This window comes from Diachasmimorpha longicaudata, chromosome 13, assembly GCF_034640455.1.
Source record: "Diachasmimorpha longicaudata isolate KC_UGA_2023 chromosome 13, iyDiaLong2, whole genome shotgun sequence".
NCBI classification, from domain to species: domain Eukaryota; kingdom Metazoa; phylum Arthropoda; class Insecta; order Hymenoptera; family Braconidae; genus Diachasmimorpha; species Diachasmimorpha longicaudata.
The window spans coordinates 3,603,373-3,627,125 of record NC_087237.1 but is presented as its reverse complement, the minus strand read 5'-3'; the positions used below and the strand labels follow the sequence as shown (position 1 = coordinate 3,627,125).

Sequence of the window (23,753 nt, the reverse complement as noted above, 5' to 3'; positions counted from 1 at the left end):
AATTAATAATGACTTTGAAATTTTGGCAATTTCATGATCCATTCTTCTGCCTCTATAGGAGCATCGATAGACCGTTACAAATAAAAATTAAGGGTTTTGATTGCTGAAAGAGAAAATTGGGAGACTTTTTTGTTTTTTCAGATTTCCCGAAAGTGTGAAGAGTGTTTACTGAGTATTTGATTGTTGATTTCAGTGCAGATCACCCGGAGAATTTTTTTAATCCGCCTGTGAGCTCGAGAAATTCTAGATGTGGTAAGACTATCAAAATTTCCTAGAGGAGATTGTCTAGAGATTCTTGGTGATGCCAGAATTGGAGAGCTAGGTGAACTGTAAGTGGGAAAATTTAATGCTACTATGGATAAAGTATCCTAAATAAATTATTATTTTTAATAAACTCGCAAAATAAATTGGGAGTAAATGCTACGATAGACAATTGGCCGCCAAATAACGAATTTTCTCATCAATACAGGCGTGATTATTGGATAATTATACTGCTCATTTACTTATAAATGAACAGAAAAATTGAGTTGGTAGGAAATTGTAATTTAACCCTCACTGAGAGTGTTATAATAAAAGTTAAAAGATCGTGCAAGGGCGGCCGCATATAGAATAAGTGCAAAACAGTTATGCCTGGAAACTGCTACTGCGCATGACCAAGATGGCGGTGGGCCATTGCCACTGAACAGCGAGATTGGCGACCGGTCTTGGGTTTTGTGCAAAAAATCAGAGTAAAATTATTCAATTAATTATTAAAACGCCTCACATCGGTTAATTAACGTGACGAGGAACGGTTTGGTCGTGAACTTGAGGTGAATATTCAAGAATTACATCCGCTAGAACGAAATCAAAGTCGAGAAAAATAAATCCCGTACGCAACCTGCCTGCGCCGATCGAACATGGTGGCTACTCGTTGGCACTGAACCCCGAGTTTTGGCGAGGCCCTCCGGTTTTTGGCGAAAATTAACGGTAAATTAATCGAATTAATTATTACAACTGCTATAATTGGCTGATCATCGTGGAGAGAAATGATTTGACGATGAATTTGAGGGGAATTTTCGTGAATTATATCAGAGATGAGATAATTACATCCGCGAGACTGAAAAATAAAAGTTATGACGCAACACCCCACCCCACTGCGCCGCGACACCGCGCATATGCGTAATGGCGGTGAGTTGCTGGCAGTGAACGATGGGTTTCGGTGAGGCTCTCGGGTTTTCGGCGGAAAATCACGGTAAATCTATCGAAATAATTATTATAATTGCTATAATTGGCTAATTACCGGGGAGAGGAACGATTTGACAATGAATTTGAGGATAATTGTCGGGATTTATATCCGCTGGAATGAAAAATAAAAGTTGAGACGCATAAACCCACTGCGCAGCGATACCGCGCATGCACAATGGCGGTGGTGGCTCGGTGGTCGGTGGGTCACGGGTACTGAACAGCGATTTTGGCCAATGCCCTTGGGTTTTCTGCCGAAAGTCAGGGTAACATCATCCAATTAATTATCAAAAGTTCTCAAACTGCCTAATTGTCGTGGAAAGGAACGGTTTGATGATAAATATGAGGCGGATTCTAGTCAATTACATACACCAGAGCGAAATAAAAATTGAGAAAAATAAATCTCATGCGCAAAGCTTCTGCGCCGATTCAACAATCTGGTCGGCAACAATGCATTTGATGATACTTCTATATATTTTCGCCCCAAAGGAGGAGAAAACCATTAACATAATCTCATGGAGAATTAATAGTCATGAACTGCAACAATTTTATGAGGATTCGTCAATTATTTCAAGGAATTACCTACGATAAAAAATAATATTTCAAAAGTAAACATGTGGTGTCTGTCTCGCGTTGCCAGATGGCGCCTGCTGTTCAATTCCGGACAAAATAACAAGTGTTTTAAACATTTTGTGATATTAACTTTTTAATAAATCGAAAATTAATTGAAAGTCGCGGAAAAATAATTTTAAAAGTTGAAAAGGACATGAACAAGTGATGGGACAATATTTTTTAAAAAATGTGAGTGGTAAAGTGTCTTGAAAGTTTCGTAGTTACCGACGTGTAGTGAAAGTGGGAAGATGGCGAAGTATGTGCTTAAAGCACGAGCTTTTTAAATTTTACAGGTCATTTAAATAAAAAAAAGTTGTGAGAAAAGTGTGAAAAGTGATAGTGCAGTGATTGTGACAAGTGGAAAAGTGTCTGAACGAGAGGTCATCGGGCATCATCCAGAGTTCCAGCTGTACGTCCTGCTGATCGGTGAGTCCCAAAAATTTAATTAATAAATTATTCACTATTTATTGCCGCGGTGGAATACAAATGAAGCGGTAGAATTGCAAAAAAATGAGTAAACCCACTCGCACTTCACATTCGCAACCCTCTCAGGTTTTGAAAGCCCCTGAAATTTCGCGCTCTGGTCCCTCAAAATACCGCACGAATCGTTTATCATTAGGATTCCTAATCACTGGAATTTTTCCGTCAATGCAGAGCAACTGGAGCCATCTCCAATCCACCCCAATCGTTCTCCAAAAGCAATGACTTACGTTGAACATGAAATTTCAGATGAGTTTGATATATTTACTCCGATAAGTTGATCAGGAAATCCCCTTCAGCATTCGCAATGTCCGGGTTGTTGAGTGCGAGCGTTGTGAGACTTTGAAGATATCCTATTCCCTGCAACCACTCACTCTTTCAAATTACTCGGTCTTTGTAGGATACGGTGCCATTGAAGTTCCCAGTGTCCGCGAGACGAGGACTCTCCGCTCTCTCGAAAGCCCCCTCTCCCCTGTCCCCCCAGCAATACAAACACTTTAGTGTTTTTCTTGAATTTTGTAGAGCCAACAGTAAAGCCACACCCTCCATAAGCTTCAATTCGATTCTATCCATTGGAAATTCTCTACATTTCACTGATTTCTGGAATATGTTCAATTTGCAAATGCAAATCGGATTCGAATTTAGTTTTATGAATATTTTTAAACTCAAGAAACTTCTAACTTGTAACATTTTTGATTTAAATATCTTGAGTATACGTTATGTAGAATTTTATATTCTCAATCAGTTGATTTCTCTCCAGCACATGGAGTACCTTCACCTTAAGGGGTTATTCTCATGTGAACACCTATATTTTACCACTTTTTCGGAATTTTTTTTTTATGCGACAACAAACTTCAATCATGTTGATTTTTCAATATATTTTTATTTGTATTTTGAAATATACGAAAAAAATTTTTTTTTTCGTTTTTTACATTTTTAACATATATTTTTTTAAAGTCAAAGTAGTCCCCAACAAAAAAAGGTAGTTCACTGGTCAAGGTGATAGCGGCTGTTCATGTTGTCTGACATAAAAAAATCGAATGGATTATTATTCAGTGGACCTGTGGCTATCGTCCCTACCAAATATAATCAATTTCATTAAAAACAAAAAAAAATATCGAACTTCAAAAAAAAAATCACGAAAATCTCCTTCTTTTTCGTTACAAATCGTTTAAAAAAAATATGAAGATATTGTCGAAAATGAACAATTGTGGTAGGGACGATAACTATAAATGAGTAGAAGAACATATGTAAATTTTAAAGCAATCGGTTGAATACTTTTTCTTGTAGGATCTTGACCGTTTCAGAAAATGATGATTCGAGAAAAACGCGTTTAAAGTTGAAAGCCTGGTAGACAATCGCTTACGACACGTCGGCGACTATGAGCTATAACGTATGAAATACTATGAATTTCGGTCTGAATTTTTCACAGCATGTTTTCAATAGGTTTTACTGTCAAAATATCGAAAAAAAAAAAAATCGATTTTTTGAAGTGCTCACATGAGAATAACCCCTTAATCAGTTCCGGGGAGAGAGTAATAATTTTCACCCTCGTACCTCGATCCCTGACAAATATCCAATACAAAAGATGACAGAAGAAACTCCAATTACTCCAACAAATATATTTTTTTCACTCATGTAATGACATATGTACCTTCTGAGACTTCGAAGAAGTCCAGGAGTGATTTTTACCTCATACAAAGGCCTCTGCATCGCTCGTCTCGTGTAGAGTCGCCAGTAGAAACGAGCCTGGACGTAATAACTTTTTAATTATCACTGTGGCCTTCTACCCAACTGGTAATTGAGTCGGTTGGGATTCTCCTTTGGTGAATATTTTTCACGAGTACACACTTACCTCCCTTGAGGGTAACTGGAGATTTCGTATGGATTGCGGGTACAGGGTATTTGTGCTGTGATGAGAGAGATACCAATGGTGTTGTGCTCCATCTCTCGTGTCACATAATCTTTAATTGAAAAACAGTCAAAGACAGTGAGGAGGAGCTGGGGGGGGGGGGGAGAAGAGCCAAGAGAGGGTCGATTATTTTTTATTCCTTGGTTGAGGGATTAAATTCCGAATTAATGAACCGAATTATCGCTGAAATTGTGAGAGTTTTTGATAGAAAATCATTATAATGTTATTATGAAGTCCTTTACCAGTTGGATTCGGATTAAATTTATCTCCAGAATAATTAATTATTGAGGGACTTGCGAGATGATTTGGAGAAGTATAGAAATAGTGGGAAGGGTTCAGTAAGGGTCATGAGAGAATTATTTTCGGTGAAATTCGATAGCTCTCTCGTTAGATTCAATAATTCAGTGAGGGACAGTATTTAGCTATTTGTGAGATTTTGATCAATTGATGGAGTGTTTAAAACTGTAATAGTGAGCATTTAATTTAGTTCATGTGAAGACACTTTACGATTGTCAATAATTTTCGAGCGAATTTCCCTCACTTTTGCGTGGGACGTCAGACCTCACGCCTCGACTTTCTCCAAAATTCAACGTCAATGACAAAAAATATATATATGAAAAGACGGTTTGGAATTGTTGTATTTTTTTCTTTTTTTTTCTGTTAAGGACAGGGAGCCTCCTGTATTTATTCTTCCGTCCCTTTATTTCGCCCATCATTGAATGTATTCACAATACAGCCTCTCGTTACTGGGTGATATTTACGAGTACGCAGTTGCGCCCACGCGGGTCACGGGTATACCGAGTCTACAGTTGTCGAAATGATAAATAAATAATTTTTTTTTTAGGGAATGGAGAGCGATAATGATGAGGTAGAAAGTCGTTTAATTTTTCATAAAAAATAATTATTATTAATTGATGATGGAGTGAAAGGACTTAATCGATTGAGTTAAAATTATATTTTTTCTTAATCGTTATTTTTTATTTATCTTTATATTCCTACGCTGTTTGTATTCTATAGATATACGAAATGATTTCCCATGATTTTGAATCGAGCTCTTCCCTCACTCAGCTCTTTTTAATCCTAGATAAACTCTTTCGCCTCGGCCTAGTTTTTCTAGGATTAACGAGACCCAATTACCGGAATCATAACAAAAATATAACGAGAATAAATATAAAAATAGTTGTTCGACTTATCTGCATCCGTGACTCGTCTCCCGTTGTCTATTTTCGTGATGTCATTCTCAGATCATTTTTCATGTTCTCCGTCGGTCCCAGGAACTAATAAAATAATATAACCGCTAGCCCTGAAATTTGTATTTTCCCATTGTCATAATTTTCAACGTGAGCGATGATGCTTTTCACCTACCCCTCCCACATGGTAGAATCATCCGGTTCCGGTGCCCTCATCGCATGCGTGTACTCTTTATTTCTGACGTGTGCAAACGAGTCGTGGCAAAACGATTCGATTCGCACGACTCGGGGTTACAAAAATAAGAGATAAAAAAAAGTCACTCGAATGAAAAAAAAAATATCGTGCATAATGTATTCGTACTATATATCGTTTTATTTTTCATCTTGTGCTCTCTTCGTCTTTATTCATCTGTCACTTAGTTTCTTGTTTCGATTTTGACGGTGGAGTGGTACAGGGCTCATTGAGAGCCACTGTGGATAATTGGGACCGCACCCACACACCATCTAATGCCCACTGCATTTTCTATAGGTGTTTTGTTGAGTCTCTTGAGACACCAGCATAACTTGTGCAGAATGAGACAGGAGATATATCGAATGGCCCTTGGTTTCGATTCACTCGATTTTCCTTGAATAGATTTTTCAGTTAATTGCAACAGCAATTTTGAAAAAAAAAATCGGTTTTTTGTTTCGTTTGAATGTCGTTTTGTGGGAAATTAATTAAAACATTTTATTTTTATAAATTAAATACTGTGGGGGAGGGAGGAATTGTGAAGATGAAATATGAATAATGAATTCTCGCATTTTGAGGTGCAAAAGTGCCACCTTGTTCGACTTGTAGGCGGCCTGTCTTCAGACCTTCACAAAACTTGTATAAAGGAAGGGGACTTGAGCACTTGGTGTGGACCAAGGAGATAAAAAAGACTCGAATGAAGAGAAAATAAAAAAATAAGAAGAAAGAGAATATATCTCGCCCACCCGAGGAAACTAATAAGTATTGTCCCTTCTTTCACATTGTTTCGTTGCCCACGTAATTGCGTACTTGGAATGGGGCATTACTTTCGGGCCACTTGCGAATTAGTGATTTACGATGTTGCAATCGTTTTTTTACTCTTTAATGTTTTTTTTTTTTGACTTTTATCGAATTTTATACACGTGAAATCGGACACGGAGTCTCGCATTATTCACCGTTTATCATTGTCAAATTATCGCGTCGATTGTGATTTGTTTGGTGGATAAAAAAATGATTTTTTTAATTTTATTGTGGACGTAATTTTGCCGGGAATTTTTGCGGGGAAATAAATGGAAATGAAAAAAAAAATATTGGGGGTAAATATTTTTGTTGGTTGGCAGAATTTGTTTGCGTACTACTTCACGGTGTGAGGTTACACGGGTTCGTTTGACTTGCACTCGTTGAGATCACATCAAAATACGAGATAAGAGATCTCAGGGTGCACTCAAGACCGGCATTGTCTAGGAGAAGAGGAGGAAAAGGATATTACTATCTTAGGAAAATTATCGAGCATAAATTCCATAGGGGATTTTCATAGTGTGGGTTTATATCGGAGTTGGGTGTAGGGTAACACTACCAGTAGATAAACGTTTACGGGGAAAATTTACAAAAAAAAATATTAAAAATGTTATTTTACTGACTTTGGGATGGTTAAATCAATCCTGTTATCACAAAAAATCGACTTCATATCAAAATCATGACAGTTGTACAAACTGCAGTCTTTATTTATCAGCTATCATATTTGGTTTGCAATTCCTCTTAATCTTCATTGATATCTACATCGCTATCGTCACAAAATTGAACGATTCAATTTATCCTCTTGTCTCCCCATACAATAAACAAAAGGTGTGTTAAATTCAGGAGACGAATTTTTTAGTTCTCAAGGGAATATTCCTCCCGACGTTTGCTGCGTTAATTGGAATATTTCTTTCTAATATTCCAATCAAATTGAAAATAATTAATCGGTAAATTGATAGTGATAATTCATGTCCAGATGAATCATTCAATGACAGCTAATTTGATAAATTGAATGAAGACCTGATGGATAGATCGTGGCTACAATTAATGATTACGTTATAGATATCGAATTATCCCGTTCATTTTGTCACTGCTATTATAAAACAAATCGGAATATCCCGCAGATATATCGTGAGTTACGATGACTGGTCTAGGAGGGGCATTTACCCGTTTCAGTCACTGATGCAGTGACTCGAAGGCGTATAACCCATTGTCGGAGACCTCCCACCGACGTCGTTGACTCCTTGTCATCGCTCAGCCAGTGACCAACAGTCGAGTAATTGATAGAGAGGCTCGTACCTCCTTTCTGATAATTGCCTCGTCGATTAGAATTTTTTAAATCATTTGTTTGCGGGTAGATTAATTGGTATTTTCATTTATCTTTTCTCCTCATGTGGGACAAATGAAAATTTTACTTTAGTTAATCGTAAACAGTTGATTAGATGAAGGGATATCAGATCGAAATGGAAAATCGACATAATTTTAGGGTATCAACTTGTGGTAATGAGAAGATAATAATATGCATGAATATTTGTATTTTCGTGAATCCATTAATTACATGTCAATAGAGAATACTTGTCGGTGATAATAATAGAGTCAACACCAAACAAGTCTTGATAAATGTTGTCGTTGGGGTTTTTTTTGCGATTTGGAGGTCCTTAATGCGTCATCTCTTTCTAAAAATTTATGAAATGATTAGTGTCGGTGGTTGATTAGTTTTCATTGACGGGAGATTATTTATACGTACATGCGCATCCACGGCCCCTTCGGCAGAGTCCTGAACAGCATTGTCTGCTGTTGGTACACTAAAATCACATAAATCATTATTAAATTGGTTATTGGTAATTAAATTGGTAATTTGGGTGAGAGATTCGGGATAAATATGGATTTGAAGGGTCATAAAAGAATTTTTTGGACATTTTTACATGAAATTATTAATATATTAAATTAAGATACTCACCCAGACGCGACGCCCTCGGCAACGTTGGCCACTGGCGGCAGCGAGGACAACAGCAAGGACTACGAAGATAGAAAGGAATTTCATGATGAGAGTTTGTTTTTTATCTGAAGTAACAGACAGTTGATTGAAATGGGAGTGATTACTATTGAATGAACTCACCCTATTTATATGAGAGAGGATATTCATGATTGAACAGATAAATTATTTTACTGAATTTATTTTTTTCTTAAAAATATTTACACATCTGTATTGGACAGGTGAGACAAGTACTTCTAATTTATCTCTTTGTTGTATGTATTTGATTAACGGGATAAAATTAGTATTTGCAGCAGGTTATGATTTTTTCCTCATAATATTTTCAAGAAATCTCACTAAATTGTTAATCCAACTGCTACTGTTTCTTCAGAAAAGGTTGATAACATTTACGTGGAAAATAACCGAGGGATTTTATGAGGAAAATTATTATAATTTTTGTTTTATGATGTGATGTGACATGATGAAACTGTCAATCTGATTATCAGCGTAGTTATGTCGGGAAAAATTTTTCCACAAATTTTCCTATTTTCCATCTTTAGACTCATGTCTACCATCACATTCAGCATTTTTTAGGCGAGCTGAATATTCAAAATCTTTCTGAATTGATACGAATGATTTTTTGGAGGTGTCCTGACCGTTAAAATAATTTTAGAGAATGAGGTGAATGCCAGATGATGGATTTAGGGTGGGAGAGTGGGTGGTTATCGGCATTGACTTTGATTAAGTACAATAATAAAATCTAAATGACATTTTTGAAAAATTAGAATGAAGAGATCTTAGTCCTTTGATATGCCTCAATACGTGTATTTCAGATCAATAATCCGTTACAAATCAATAGAGATTGGGGGTATAATTTATAGATAGAATAGTCATAACGATATTGTGTCTTGAAAAGATCCTTGAGAAATGATACTTCTGCCTATCTCGGTTACATCAGGACATTTTATCCGGCATATCCTTCTGAAAATCGATCAGTTGATTAATGACATATATCGATCAATACTCGATCGCTCAACATAATTTATACATACAGGCACATTTTGTACGGCGGCAGAAACCCGAGCAACACTGTCGATCTCTCGAACACTGAAATCATAGAAATCACATCGATAAGTTCGTTTCACCAGTTGTCAACTGGATGACATTTTTACGGTAATATATCGCATAGAAAAAAAAACGGTTTAGATTTCGGTGCCAATTGGCGGTTGGGAAAGTCCACACCATTCGCGGTGTGGACTGGGCGTTTATAAAAAATACTGAGGGGAAAATATTTAAATTGAGAGAAGTAGAAGTGGAAATATATCGAGTGAGGACGATTTTCCGGGTGGGTCGGGAAAAACTTACTCCAATGCCGCGTCCTTTGCAAACCTCTCCGGCAACAGCCGCCAACATCATCGCCAGGAACACAAAAATAACGGAGATTTTCATGATGAGGGGGTTGTTGGGTGAATAGTACAGTCGATTGTTTTCAATGCGAGTGATCATTCGTAGAGAGAATTTTCATATTTATAGCAGATCAGCTAGATCAGAATTTTCGCGTTTTCCTGATGGCAATTTAACATACCTTCATTCGGTTAAATCAATAATTACTGATTCTCATCTCATCTGATTGCATTGAATAATCTGGAGATAGAAAAAAGAGAGAGATACATTGCTCAGCTGATTGTAAGTATTTTTTTCATGAGTTGCGAAATGATTCTTGGGAAAAGACGAGCATTAATATTCCAGCGTATTATTATTACTGGGAATACGTATGAGGAAAATTCATTTTTCCTGTGAAAAATATACTCGGTGATTAGACTTTTCTAATTTCTCTCACTTTTGTCAGTCACCAGTTTTTTTCTATTATTATTCGTGATTTGTATATTTTTTTTTTGTCAATGGAGACAGGAAATTGATGAATGCATTCAAATTAAATTATGGAATTTTCCAGTCATTTTCGGTGATTAAGAATTTACTAGCGTCATAATTGTGGCATAATTCGTCTTTTATAGGCCTTTACGTCATTCAGACGGGGAAAAATTTTCAACTCAGTGAGTGGATCGTAGGTGGTCCACTCGTCGGATGCACAACGATTTTAAATTAAAATTAAAGTCAAGCCCTCTTATATGGCACCACGTGTAGACTCTAACCCACCATTGGCTCACAGCCACCCGCGTTACAATCTTAATGGTCTTCGTGCCGAAATTTCGATTCATGTCATTTTGTCTTTATATCCGTGTCTCATCATTCTCCGAGTCATGTACTACGTGAAATAATAAATAAATAAAAAAATTTAGGAACGGCTGGTTTATCTCCAGTTTCAAGGAGTTTTTTTTAATGAGTGAAATTTTTTGAAAAATTTGAGATAATGTTTTTATCGAAGTGGAGCTGTGTTATTGCATTATTAATACTTGGGTTAAGCGATTTGGAACCGGTTGTGCACTGCGACACACGGTTTGACGATTAATCTCGGAGGCCGCGTCATCAATTTCGTGTTTTTTTTATATTGTTGATTTGTTTTTTTTTTTACGCAGTTCAGTTGTGGATGAGAGTGCGCCAGAAATTTTATCCCCATTTCTGATAATTTCTTTTCTTTGGGAAATATAAATTTCAGTTAAAATACGTGATAAAAAATTAAATATTCGCATTATCATGATTTTTAAAATTAGAAGAGAATAATTTGACATTTAAAAAATCATTTTTCATCATGTGCATAGGTCTCGTGATTTTTGATCGCAAGGCGTTTATATGCATTCAGCATCATGAGTTTTACCAGCCGATGAATTATCTCTACCACGTCGGGGCAGCTAATTTTATTTTGATGAATTTCGAAAAGGCCCCGCGGCCAGTGGGCATTAGTCACGGGGTAATTGACGATAGGAGGGATCAGGAGAGGGGATTGAGAATATTTTCTCAGAGCTCTATTTGTTCCACTCTCGAATGTTTACATTTTTTTTTTTTTTCATCGGGAATAATGAAAAAGTTCTTTGTATTATTTTGCCATTGTCAAAATACAACTGGAAGTGTTTAAATCGGTGTGCAGTGGCATCTGATGACCCCGAGAACTCCTGTGGCGGTGTTGTGCGCTCGTTTATCGCAAGATAAGACACAAACGAGGAGGGGCATTATGTTTCAAACGTTCCGCCGCTTCTACCAGGGCTTTTGCAATTAAATGAAAAATAGAAAAAAAAACAAATTTCTCGGTCTTATTCTCGCTTAGTAATACTACCCAGACGGATTTTTTTTATTATTATTACAGGTGTCTGTTATATTGTCTTCGAGTATGTCGATGAATAAATAAATGTGTAATGATGAACAAAATTCCGTGAAAGAATTCAAAGTGAAATTGGGAATTCCCAGGGCGGGCATAAATAATCACCGCTGCACTCCTCGACCGGCCAATTAAGCCGGACGAAGCGTGAGCGAGAATATCGTCACTCTTGGTGGAGGGGCATCAGGGCAATGCGTTGGCGCTCGTTCACTTATCCATTTTGATTTACGTTTTGACTGTTCGATGCGTAAGTACCTTTCTTCCCGAGTCTCCAATTCGATACCATGAAAATTGTCAAATAAAATGCGGTGAATGGGTGCGATTGGTTCTCATCAGGGCTCGTGTAACTCGTATATTCTCATCGAACTGCATTACATTAGCATTTCATTAACAGTTGCAACATTTCTAAATTAAGCCAATTTTTGCTGAAAAATAATTCTATAAAATTATTTTTGCTGAGCAGAGAAAGAGACGGAATAGTTCTTCGGGTTTTTTAATTGTTTTTTTTTTCGTGATTTGCAATTGATTTAGGAATCGGATATTTTTTATGCTGTTTGTTTACGTATTTAAATTAATTTAAAGATGAATTTAAAAATTTAAAAAAAAATTGAAAGCGGTAGGTCTTCCCTTTTGTCCTCATTCAAAACCCTCATCTTCTTTTATTCCCTCCACCTCACCTTAGCTGTTATATTAATTTGCACGTGTGGGCGTCTCGGTCCCGACTCCTCAATTTTTTTCATTTAAAAATTCTTTTCCACATACCACTCAATCCCGCTTCCTCCCCCAGCCGAGGAAAAAAAAATGAATATCCCGATGAAATTCAAATATCCGGACATATAATTTATTTATTGATTTTGCGTCTACATGGGTTTTTGAATAAAATTATACGTTGTTATATGAGCAGTTAACGAACAAAAGGGAGAGTGAAATATTGAGTTGGGAGTTTATGTATAAGTGAGGGTACAAGCGTAAATACGTACATTCTCGAGTCATTGAGGATGCAGGGAGTGAGATGGGGAGGGGAGAGGGATTTTTCGATGCTTGATTTACACACTGGTCCCACACCAGTAACCCAAAAGCATATATATATCGTCTTCGGGAATTAATTTCGTACAAGTTTTTGCGGTCTTTGGGGGCCATGTAACTATCAATATTGCTCCAAATAATGTTATGCCTCGTGAGATGTTATATTTTGAAATTACATCACCGTTTATTTAATTTAAATAATCTAGTCATCTCAATTGATCAAAAAAAAATAATTATAAATATCACATTTCGTTCGATTCATATTATTTACCAAACTTTAATCCAAAATTGCAGTAAAAAAAATTCCTTCAATTTTGTAACTTGATCCGAAATTGAGGTGTTGAAACGGAGATTAAATTGCTCGTAGGGATCGCCATGCGAGTGACACAATGCAGAACCCATCCTCAAGTACAATCTCGCAAAAAGTTGTCTTTCGCATGAAAATTAATTCATCTGAAATTTAAAAAAATTCAGCATCAATATTATCGAAAAATCCCTACCATCAGATCTTTCTCACTGCATTCATCCTTCGACAATCATAAATTGACCCCTGAAATTAAAAAAATCGTATTTAATAATAGGCAATCGCCCAATAATCTTCGAAGTACAGGTTTTCTCATCCGAGTGTACGAAAAAACCTCTCTTAAAGGTATGCAAATTACTGGTCACGCTCGACACCGGTGTCCCCAAAAATTTTACCCAGAAAATTATCCACACTCGTTCCCACAAGGGATATAAAAAAACACACGGATAAGAGAGATGAGTACTTGAAACGTTACAGAAAAGTGCCACCATTATTAATAAAGCAACACGTGTATCGGCAATTTCGCTCGGCCCAACGGAGAGTAATAAAATTCATTTTTGTCATTCATGAAATTTCTCATTTGGACGTTTAATAACTTAATGAAAAAGGATCATCATAATACGATGTCAAATTTTGCTTCTTATACATGTACATCACTGGGAATTAACTGTTTCATTTCAACCACAGGAAACTAATTAATTAATTTCTAAAATTTCCCTTTCTGGGATTATTGACACTTACGGCTTAATCTCCACTTAATGCTAGTTTTTTTCTCTCAAAATAAATCGATATACAAAATCTAGTTATCACGCCCTATCGGCGCTTCGATAGTATTGGAAATGGGATGATTATCAATGATTTATATGTGTGAATCCCGTCTTATTCTTTTATTTTATACCCTGGAAACACCCTGGACCTGATGTCTCTCATCAACAATAGTTTCCAATCTCAAGTGGAAACACCGGAATAAAAAAAAAACTAATCGTACAAAGAGTTATTGAATCCATCTGTAAATTAATTTTCGATAAACATTCAAAATGTGAACTCCAATAGATAATCCGCCAATTTTTCACATTCTCCTGTTGTAATATTAACCAACAGTTCTCTCCATAGGGCAACAGTGCCTTGAAGTCGGTAACTCGCCCAGGGAAACTAGAAACTGTCCCTCTCTACAATTTTTTTTTTCCCATAAAAAACTCAAGAACAAGATACTATCGATCTCGCAATCGCGAGGACCTCTTTACGACGATATGGAGGTCGTGTTCTTGGATCAAGGTGTTCATGCCCGAGCTATCGGCGTGATCACAAACAAACATCAACATGTGTAGGGCATCGGGTAGGGGATCGATATGGCACTTTGATGGGAGGGTATACTAGAGACCGGGTAGAACACCGAGTACAGGGAAAAACAGCAATAGGTACACGCGTCGCAATATCCCCCTTATTACCCGTACCCACTGCTTGTACTGGGTGTAGAAAAAAAAATGCCGCGAATCACTGTGGGATAACGTGGGTGTCGGTCCCACGCGTCTAGGTGGGGCCCTCTCACTCCCCTCTCGGTCTTTTGACGCTTCTTTTCCCCCATTTTTACCTATTTTCGAATATACAGATGACCTACAACTATTATCAACTTGTTATTTTTCATTCACCGGAAGCAAAATTATTTTTTCGTCGAATCGATTATTTTAATGATGTCCTGGGGATTTTACGACGGGAAATTTTATACCGATGAGGGCAACGTATGAGTCATTTTTGTGGTAATTTTATATTAAAGTTTAGAATTAGAGAGCAAAGAAATTAATTGTTTGAATGAATTGTTTGGATAGTTATCAGGGAGAGGTTTTTTGAATTTGCGATATTTTTGGAGAAAAAAAATCACTAGATTTTCATCTTGGAGGATTTTCAATATTCATCCTCCCTGAGAATAATCTCATCCAGTACTTATTATACAAAGAGCTCCAGGGAGTGTGACCCTGAGAGTGTATCGAGGATAGCTAGTTGGTGCGGTAATGACCGGATCCACCCCCTCTCGCGCGTTCACGACGCGTGAGAGACACGTGAGGCCCACGCGCAAAGCTCGCTGTACTTTATTTCGCTGAAAGACCACCTTCTTGGACGATCTTGAACCCCAGAGTGCTCTGCGACGTATCGAGAATTAATCCTGAATTAATAGAAACGATTAGTTATTATTAACGATGGGAAATACTCAGTAGAAATGATGGAATTCACGTACGGTTACCGAATGGGGAAGTGAGCAATTTTATTCACCTGCAGACATAATTGATAATAAAAATTCTGCGTATCCTTTGAAATTTGAAAACGAGGTATTTCATCATGAAATTAAATTTGCCGAAACCCCCATCAACCGGTAATAAAGAGATAATTGCCCACGTATTTTTCAATTTCAATCAGAACCCCCCGGAAATTCCTCCACATTAATTCGATAAAAATCTTGTTTTATCCCATTTCTGATTTCCAAAGATCTATAAATCTTAACCCGATGACAGGCCAAGTGTCTCCAATGAACAGAACGTGAATTAGATATCCTCAGTTGATTCTAACATTTCCAAATTTAGTATCTCCATTCCATGAGAATATGGAAATGATTTTGGGAATAAATAAACTGATAAAAATGTTCTGTAGAAGATTGAAATTCAAAGAAATTTTTGATTCCGCTCTATTTGGCAGTAAAATTTTACAGCCTCGGGTGAATAAAACTTATGGTCTTTAGATGTGATTTACAAAATAAAATGTTCCAGTGTTTTTTCTCATTTATTTGTACGTTTTTTGGTGGACATGGTAATGGAGACCACCGACAAGTTAACGTACGTTGTCTCCATCAATTCTTGGTTGGCTTCGATATAACGATAAATCAGTCGTTGCACAAACCACTGTTTGCTACTCCGGAAACATACGCAGAGAGAATGAGGATGAGGTTTATATTTTTTGTATCCGCCTTCGCTGCTGGACACCTTGGGGCGATTGAGAGTGGCAGTGAAGGAAGGAAACGAGGCAGATACGATAGAATAGTCGACGTCATAAATCAATTTAAGTGCACAGTATGCTTTGGTGACTGGTTATTGAAGGGAATGGGCTCGTTATTTTTTTTTTCACACTATTGGATGTTTTTGCTAGATCATGACGAAAAAGAAAATTTAATGCCGGGTCACAGCTATCTCGAGGCCAATCATGAATTAGGGCTCATGGGAACATTATTTCTAGATTGAAGATCATACGGGGATTTTTCCGCTGTTCCAGGATTTTTTTGTTTTGTGGTAAAGGACTATCTTCATATTTATGTTTGAATGAAAGTTATGATATTTCAATTTTAATTGATTGAATGATTTTTATTATTTTGGAAAGAATTAAATTTTCAAATGACAATTATGCATCAAGAGCATCAAAATATTGAATAATTTTTGGTAATTTTTCTATTCGTCAGAAAAAAAATCCCAATGGAAATAAAATGTGATTAATAAATTGTGAAGATGGTCTAATAAAAAAATTGAATAGATCTATAGAATGGATTTCAAAGGTGCAAAAAAATACGGACGTTTATTCGCCCCGAAAAAAAAAAGTTATCTGATAAATTGACGTTGGAGATCTCTCGATCTCCGCCTCCTCGAATTTCGTATCCCCCATTGTTTCCTTTTTTTTTCCATTGACTCGTGTCTTTTTTTCATCAAGGAAATCTAAGACCCGCGTGGGCCCTCTCATTCTTCTCAAAACTAGACCACCATCCAGCATACCCAGGAGGTGTGTTAAGAATTTCATTTAGTACAAGATCGGTTTCTTCTTTCATCATTTGATATTCCTATCTTCGTAATCAATTTAATGGACTTGGGTATTTCCCGAAGGAATCGGTGTCTCGGTAATATCAAATCAGGACCAATATATCACGGAATCAATTTGCCGATCCCTTTTGGCTACTGATTTATATGATTTTTATTTTTATTTTACGTGCCGGGGAATGTTGAAACCCATTATCGCGATCAAAATTTCATTAATATTAACAGCTATATATTCTTCAAATAAAATATCATCGCGGGAAGAAATTACGACAAAAAAAAAATCGTAAAATATTTTGCACTGAGAAAATTATCTAATTAATTATTGAAAATCACCGTAAAAACTTTACGACTCGAATATTTTTAAACATTCGAGAAATACGTAAAAAATACTAGTAAACAGGAGAGTTACTTTAAGGATGAGAAATGACTCATATCTTTCCCTCTCCCAATGAAAGACTGATTTTTTTTCTGAACAATTCACGGAATCCCCACAGCATCCCATATTTGGTTTTATTCAGTCATAAATCAGATAAGTTCAACATTATCAGATATATTAACTCCTCATAGACACGTAGAATCCCCCGTATGACTCACCAAGCCCACAGGTCAGGTTAAGCGTTGGCGCTGGGCAGAAAGAGGATCAGTAGAAAAATTCATGATTAATGCGGCCCAATATCGGTTACATAGAACTCTTAGAGTGATTTCCGGTTTTTTAACATTAATATTCACCCCCGAGAATGACCCCCTATATCTTGAAAATTAATTCCCTATTCCGATACGAGAAATAAGGAGCGGTGATGATGACGCGATTGGTGTGCGAGGCGTGTGCCAATAAAGAACGGCTGGAATTCAAGAAATGCCAGGACCTGGTGAGAGGCTGAATGTGCACCGCGTGTCTTTTACATGTCCAGCGGGGGTCTGTTTATCCAGCCGAGGAATAACTCACTGTTGAAACATATCTCCGTAATGCTTTACGAATGTGTAAATCCGTTGGTTTGTTGTTATCGAAATTTTGTTGAGATGTGATTAATTCTGGGAGAAATTCTACTGATAGAAGAATTCGTTTAATTTTGAGTTAACGCGGGTCGTTGACCGTTTGCGAAATCTAATTACAAATTTAACGTCGCAGTATTATAATTTTTTGTTCGTTCGATTATTCAATGAAAAATTGCGGAAAGTTTGGGTCTCCGTCGGGGAAATAGGAATTCATTCGATTGAGATCCCATCGGATTGAAAGTAAACAATATACATCGCATAGGGTGTTGTAAATAGTTGACAGATTGTCAATTAAAAAAATAATGAATGATAATGTCAAGTGATCAGTTGAAGTCATAATTCGCGACGTTTTCCATCGATCTGGTGCTGTATCAATAGATAAATACCGTCATAGGCTGTTATCAGGGAGTGGTTAACTTTCGGCGACACTCAGCTTGTACCACGGTCCCCCCCCAATTAATCACTAATTAGCATTCCAGGAGAAGTGGTTCTGCGCGATTTGCGAGTTGTTAAATAAACAAATAAAATTTACTGGCGCCAATGGTCCACCCATGTAAGATACTGATTATACGAGCGAAGTTTCTACGCGTACAAATATCGTGGGAGTTATTCGTGCGAAACGACTCATCCATCAATGTTCATATCCAGCTGTCAACCTTCGGAATAGTATTGATTATGGATTATTTCGATGGATGCAGTCATCACTTCGTGAGATAATAATTCAGTGGAAATGCGATTTCATGAATATATGTTACGTTGTGATTTTTTTTTTCTTTTCTTTTTTCTTTTAATTTAAATTGTCAAAGTTGTCGGATAAACGATCGATGGAATTGACAATACAATTCGATCATCGTATATTATTATTTTTTAAATTAGGGGTAGAAATGAGGTAATACATGAAAGATTTTTCGAAAATCGTGAGATTGTTTTTATTCAATAATTTCATCCTTAATTTTGGACATTTATTGATTTTTTTTGGTTCTGTATTATCGATAATATTTGATACCATATAATTTCATTCACTGAAGAAAAAAAATTGTCTTGCCATTGGCCATCCCCCGGAGATTCTGATAAAGGGCCCGAGTCCTCATCCGCTTGACGTATGTAAAATAAATTGACGCTGTGGCTGGTTCAGCCAACAGTGTCATCGATAGACCTCTCATATTTCTTATTCCAAATAAAACAATTAAATTGCTATGGGACGGTAAAAGCCCTAACGAGTTTTCTGGTGCGTCAAAAATTGTAATTCTCTCGGGCACGAGACTGTGTCCCTTTTCATGCAAGACGTGAGAGACTCTGAGAGATCTCGGCCAGAGTACGAGACCGATCGCCGACGTGGCCGGAGATCTTAATTAATTCGTGAGTTTTTATCGGTCGGAGGTGATGAGGGGCAGGACATGGAGTTACGTGATAAGGGACTGCCACTGTTCGTTTCGTATTAAAGCCGGACAATTTAATTAATTGTTGGCCTGTTGATAAGTCCCCTCGGTTATTTTAAAATGATTTTCGTGTAATGAATGGGTTATCGGGGAACTGACGGGGAAGTGGGTCATTGCGAATGACAAATTTGAGGGAAATTGATAGAATGATTTTTATTCAACTAATTTCTGGGATTTTGGAAATTTTATTGATGGAAATTTGGACAGAAAAACTACAGAAATTAATATTTCATGATTATATCTCTTCTTAATTAATATACAGTATTTTCTCTTCTTCGTAGATGAGTTTTATCACATACATTAGCCTCCAAAGTTTAATTTTTACAACAAAACGATCTAAAAAATAATTAATTGTCATTTCATCCCACGTTCTGCCCTCTAGAGATCCAATTAGTTATCCAAAAATTTTTTCCCCATGAAAAACATTATATTATTATTTCGAGAATGTGTAGTGGAGGTCATCTGAGCCCTGAAAATCATCTGAATGAGATGAGAAAACACTCGAAACCCCGGGTAAGACTTCAAACATCGTGTGCGATCCGCAGTTTATTCGCTCAGTTGGTACCCAACGGTAACTTCTGAAGCTCCCTCTCCTCTCACCTTAGCACCCGGGTTTTGTGTTTGCATTTCTCGTTTGGCCCCGGCCACCAACGCCACCCACACGCATTAGGGACAGTGGCGTTTCGCCTTTTGCCGCATGACTTTTTCCCTTCGTCTCTCCCCCCCCCCCCTTTTTTTTTTCTCTCACTCGCCACTCACCTTCATTTTTTCTGAATGCTTTGTTTATCTTTTTTTTTTCACCCTTGGCGTTTTGAGAATCGTGACTGTGCAAGGGCTCCGCGACGAAATTAAGTGTCTGATTTACACTCGTGAGGAGGTAGGGCTGGTGCTGTGGGATCCTCTGGCATTGAAAAGTTGGGGGGAGTCCTTGCTATAATGACGATCAGGGAATCTGATTATCTTGGGTGGTCATGGGGCTGAAGAAATCGATTTCAATTTTTTATACAATTTATTCTGGGGGAGTGAGACATTCCATTTGATTTTTTCACTTTTACCCAGTGAAATGGTGCAGTTGACTGAACGATTTGTCTTATTTAATTATAAAAAATGTTGAGGTACAAATAAGGCGTGCGTTGCATTTGAATTTCCCGCCTCGGCTATAAACGTATTTCGTCGGCTGACGGTTTACTGACTAAACTACTACACGCGACTACAATAACTGATTATTACATGCTAATGTCCTCGTTCTCTTCCCAAAATGCATATTTTTTATTACCAGGTATGAATTTTTATTTTTAACCAACATTTTTATCTGATGCCATCATCCCTTAACAATTAATTATATCCTTTCATTCGTTCAGGTGTTAAGATATCAAAAGACAATAATTTTTTTCGCAATTTTATGGGATTTGAGGTGCTAGCATGTGATCATAAAAGTGAGAAAAACAGTGAATGTCTGATTTTTGTTCCCCAGTGTTTTCTTAATTACCATGTAATGAATTCCAATACGATTGCGATAAAATTGTTGAAAATTCTCATCGCTCCAGGTATTCTGTTGGATGAAAAAATAAAATTGAATCTCTGATAAAATGTGGGAATTAATGGCGGCAATTAAAACACGACAAGGTGTAGAAACGCAAACGCACCGTTTGGATACACGATACAGTCAAAATTCTCGAATTTCCGCGGGACTATCCTCGGCACCTTTGAGACAAAATAATCACGATCTCTATATTTGTCTAAAAATTTTTTCCCAGTAATTAATTTTCTTCATTATCCCATCTAAAATCAAAAAAATCAACCGCTAAATTCATTCATCGACTAATCAACGGAGAATCCTCATCTGTAATTGACAAAAAAATCTAATGAATTGAATATAATTCATTATCTATAAATACAATTAAAATAATTTGTGATTAATTAATTGATTGTTTGATTAATCAATGAGTGAAATGTGAATTCATGAGTTTCGTGAATATGTCATGATTCATACGATTGAAATGATAAAAATAATTTTGAAAGAATAAAATATATAGGTATTAAAAAAATTTTAATAAAATTAGATTTATCGATGGAAAAAAATACTGGAAATAAATATATTTTTCTCTCGGTGCGAGTATCTCGTATTCCCGCTGTGTATAACGTTCGAGGACACAGTGGTGGGATAAAAGGTGGTCCTGGGGTATGCATCTTACACACGAAAGAGGAGGGAAGGTAGAACCCGTTCGGTCGCGTGGCTCGCCCACGCTTTGCGTGCGCTTACACCCGTTTCTTCATACACTCGACTTCGTAATAACTATTCACATGCGCCATGCGCCTTTTAAATCCCTGATTTCCATGATTTTGGATTAATTAACGTTATCGGGGGTAGTTGGTGTCAAGCACGATATTTTATCAGTGCGTGATGGGAATTATGTCCTTTGCGGTCGTCTTCAAAGACACGTTCTCTTAATTTCTTTGGATTTTATTATTTTTTTGTCTGGAAAACAATAGAAAATTTCATTTTCCATTTTTTATAAAATCAGAATATAAAAAGGGGAGTTATCTACTCACTCAGTAGTCATTCATAAAGGAATGTGATTGTCCAGTTGTTTTTTTTGCAGTTTACAACTCCCCATATATTTAATTTGAAAAATTTACGATGTCAAATGAAAATTATATATTATTGTAATTGACTGAATTGATTTAACGGAAAACTCAATATCATCCCATTAATTTTTATACTTCCTTTAATTGGAGCATTCAATCGATAAACTATAGCTAATACCAGTGATTAAACTCAACAAACCATAATTTTCAAGTGAAAAGAAAATCTATTAAAATACCACAAATTAAATTCAATGGACTCGTCAAATCCTTGGTGAGGATAATTTGTAGCTTGTGAATTGGCTCAGAGTGATTCAGAATACACTGGGGATATAATTGCTGTGACGGAGTTTATCACAGCCTTGACCAAACATCATGAGATTCCAAGCGAGTCTCACAGTGAAATAAATTCGATTAAATCAAGATTTTAAACTGAAAATCAACTCTATAAATCACTGGTTAAATTATTTCAAAATAAAATAAAACGATAAATTTATCTATTCACCCATATCTTCAGATGATCATCTCACTTTTTACCCAGTAAGTTCCATTGAGAGAAGTTAGTTTCACGATTAAATGCTGATAAAAAATGCAAATACCGAAGAATTTAAGAGAAATTGGAATTTAAGAGGTGTTGTTTTCACGTGAACGAGCCTTCTTGTTATCCTGACGACTCCATGTGGCCCATATATGCACTAAACATACTAGAAATACGTATTATACGTGTATATTTCCAGCTGGCAAGAAGTATTGGAGTTGCAATAAAATTCAATCCGAGATAGGCCTCTCCATGGCTCGATGGTACATTGGTACTTGCATTCGTCTTTATTGCCGTAGTAGCGTTATTATTGCGTATAAATTCCTACTGTTGATCTGGTTGTTGTTGAGTTGAAAGTGTTGTCCTGGGTCATGAGGATATAAATTATCTGGGTGGGTGTAATTACCATTGAGATTCCCGGGATTTGATGGAACATACAACAGTGGTGGCTTCATGAAAGATAATCAAGGGATAGTGGGACAAGGAAATTCCGGGATTCCCCCAGGTTACACCATCGAGACAAAGAAAATGGATATCGAGTTTAAATAAGATATCACTTGTTGCGCCTGAATTGAAGTGGTTGACGTGAATGAGGGGTTTTTATAAGTCAGGGAAAATTGCATCATTGAATCATCCAGATGTATATCGCTCAGATTTAACGATTACTGAATCTGAAAAATTCAAAATAGTTAGAAAAATGATAAACGCAACATCGTGGTAGATAAATAAAACTCACGTGGTAAAGTCGTAAAAACGGGAGTTACGATGTACGCAGTGTGTGTGTTAACTACGTGGGAGAGACTCGAGACTCACAAAATGTTATTGGGAAATTTTATTCCCGTCTTCTTCTCTTTTTCCTTCTCGTTATTTATTTTTAAAATTTTTATTTTTGTTGTTCCATCTCATTTCATTCCATCGGGGCCGCTCGTCCCACGACAAAGAGGGCATCCCTCTATTCCACCTCTCGTGGGCCCGATCATCCACGACAAAAACACCCACGTGCGATTTACAGAACGTGAAAAGACACGCGCCGTGGGTCATCTGTAGTGAACCAACTCGATATGACAGTACTTTACATAGTTTATGGAATTCCGAGGGCCTTCTTGGGACTCATTTAGGGTTTCTGAACCTGAAAGTACTTTTATATTCGTCATAACGAGATAAAAGCGAGAGAATTGTTATTTCCAATTGAAAAAAGATAAATCTAATTTTGGAGTTTGATTTTGAATGGAATACCTATCAATTAAGCGCGATGATGTTGAATCAAATATAATCGATCCTTTGTACAAATTAAATTTCTCATTCTCAACTGGATTTGAATAAAAAAATTCAATAAATTCCCGTCGTCGGAATAAAAGTCTCAAAAAATCGCTTTAAAATTC

The 23,753-nt window shown here is 36.7% G+C and overlaps 1 protein-coding gene and 2 long non-coding RNA genes across 17 annotated transcripts in view; 1 reads left to right on the top strand and 2 right to left on the bottom strand.

Moving 5' to 3' along the window:
* The first annotated feature begins 73 nt into the window (after positions 1–73).
* The window catches only part of LOC135168413 (agrin-like), a 256,515-nt gene continuing 232,835 nt past the window's right edge, over positions 74–23,753 (top strand). For 12 of the 15 annotated variants that reach the window (XM_064132571.1, XM_064132569.1, XM_064132555.1 and 9 more), the window contains exon 1: positions 74–2,259. The gene's annotated coding sequence lies outside the window, so the exon portion shown is untranslated. The remainder of the gene's footprint in view (positions 2,260–23,753) is intronic. The other 3 variants (XM_064132558.1, XM_064132556.1, XM_064132568.1) reach the window with 3 other exon arrangements.
* On the bottom strand, positions 7,961–8,551 carry LOC135168454 (uncharacterized). Its single transcript, XR_010300043.1, has 3 exons — positions 8,403–8,551; positions 8,190–8,247; positions 7,961–8,118 (listed from the first exon to the last, which is right to left on the bottom strand). It is a non-coding gene; the product is annotated as an uncharacterized LOC135168454 (long non-coding RNA).
* On the bottom strand, positions 9,222–9,943 carry LOC135168455 (uncharacterized). Its single transcript, XR_010300044.1, has 3 exons — positions 9,783–9,943; positions 9,470–9,524; positions 9,222–9,398 (listed from the first exon to the last, which is right to left on the bottom strand). It is a non-coding gene; the product is annotated as an uncharacterized LOC135168455 (long non-coding RNA).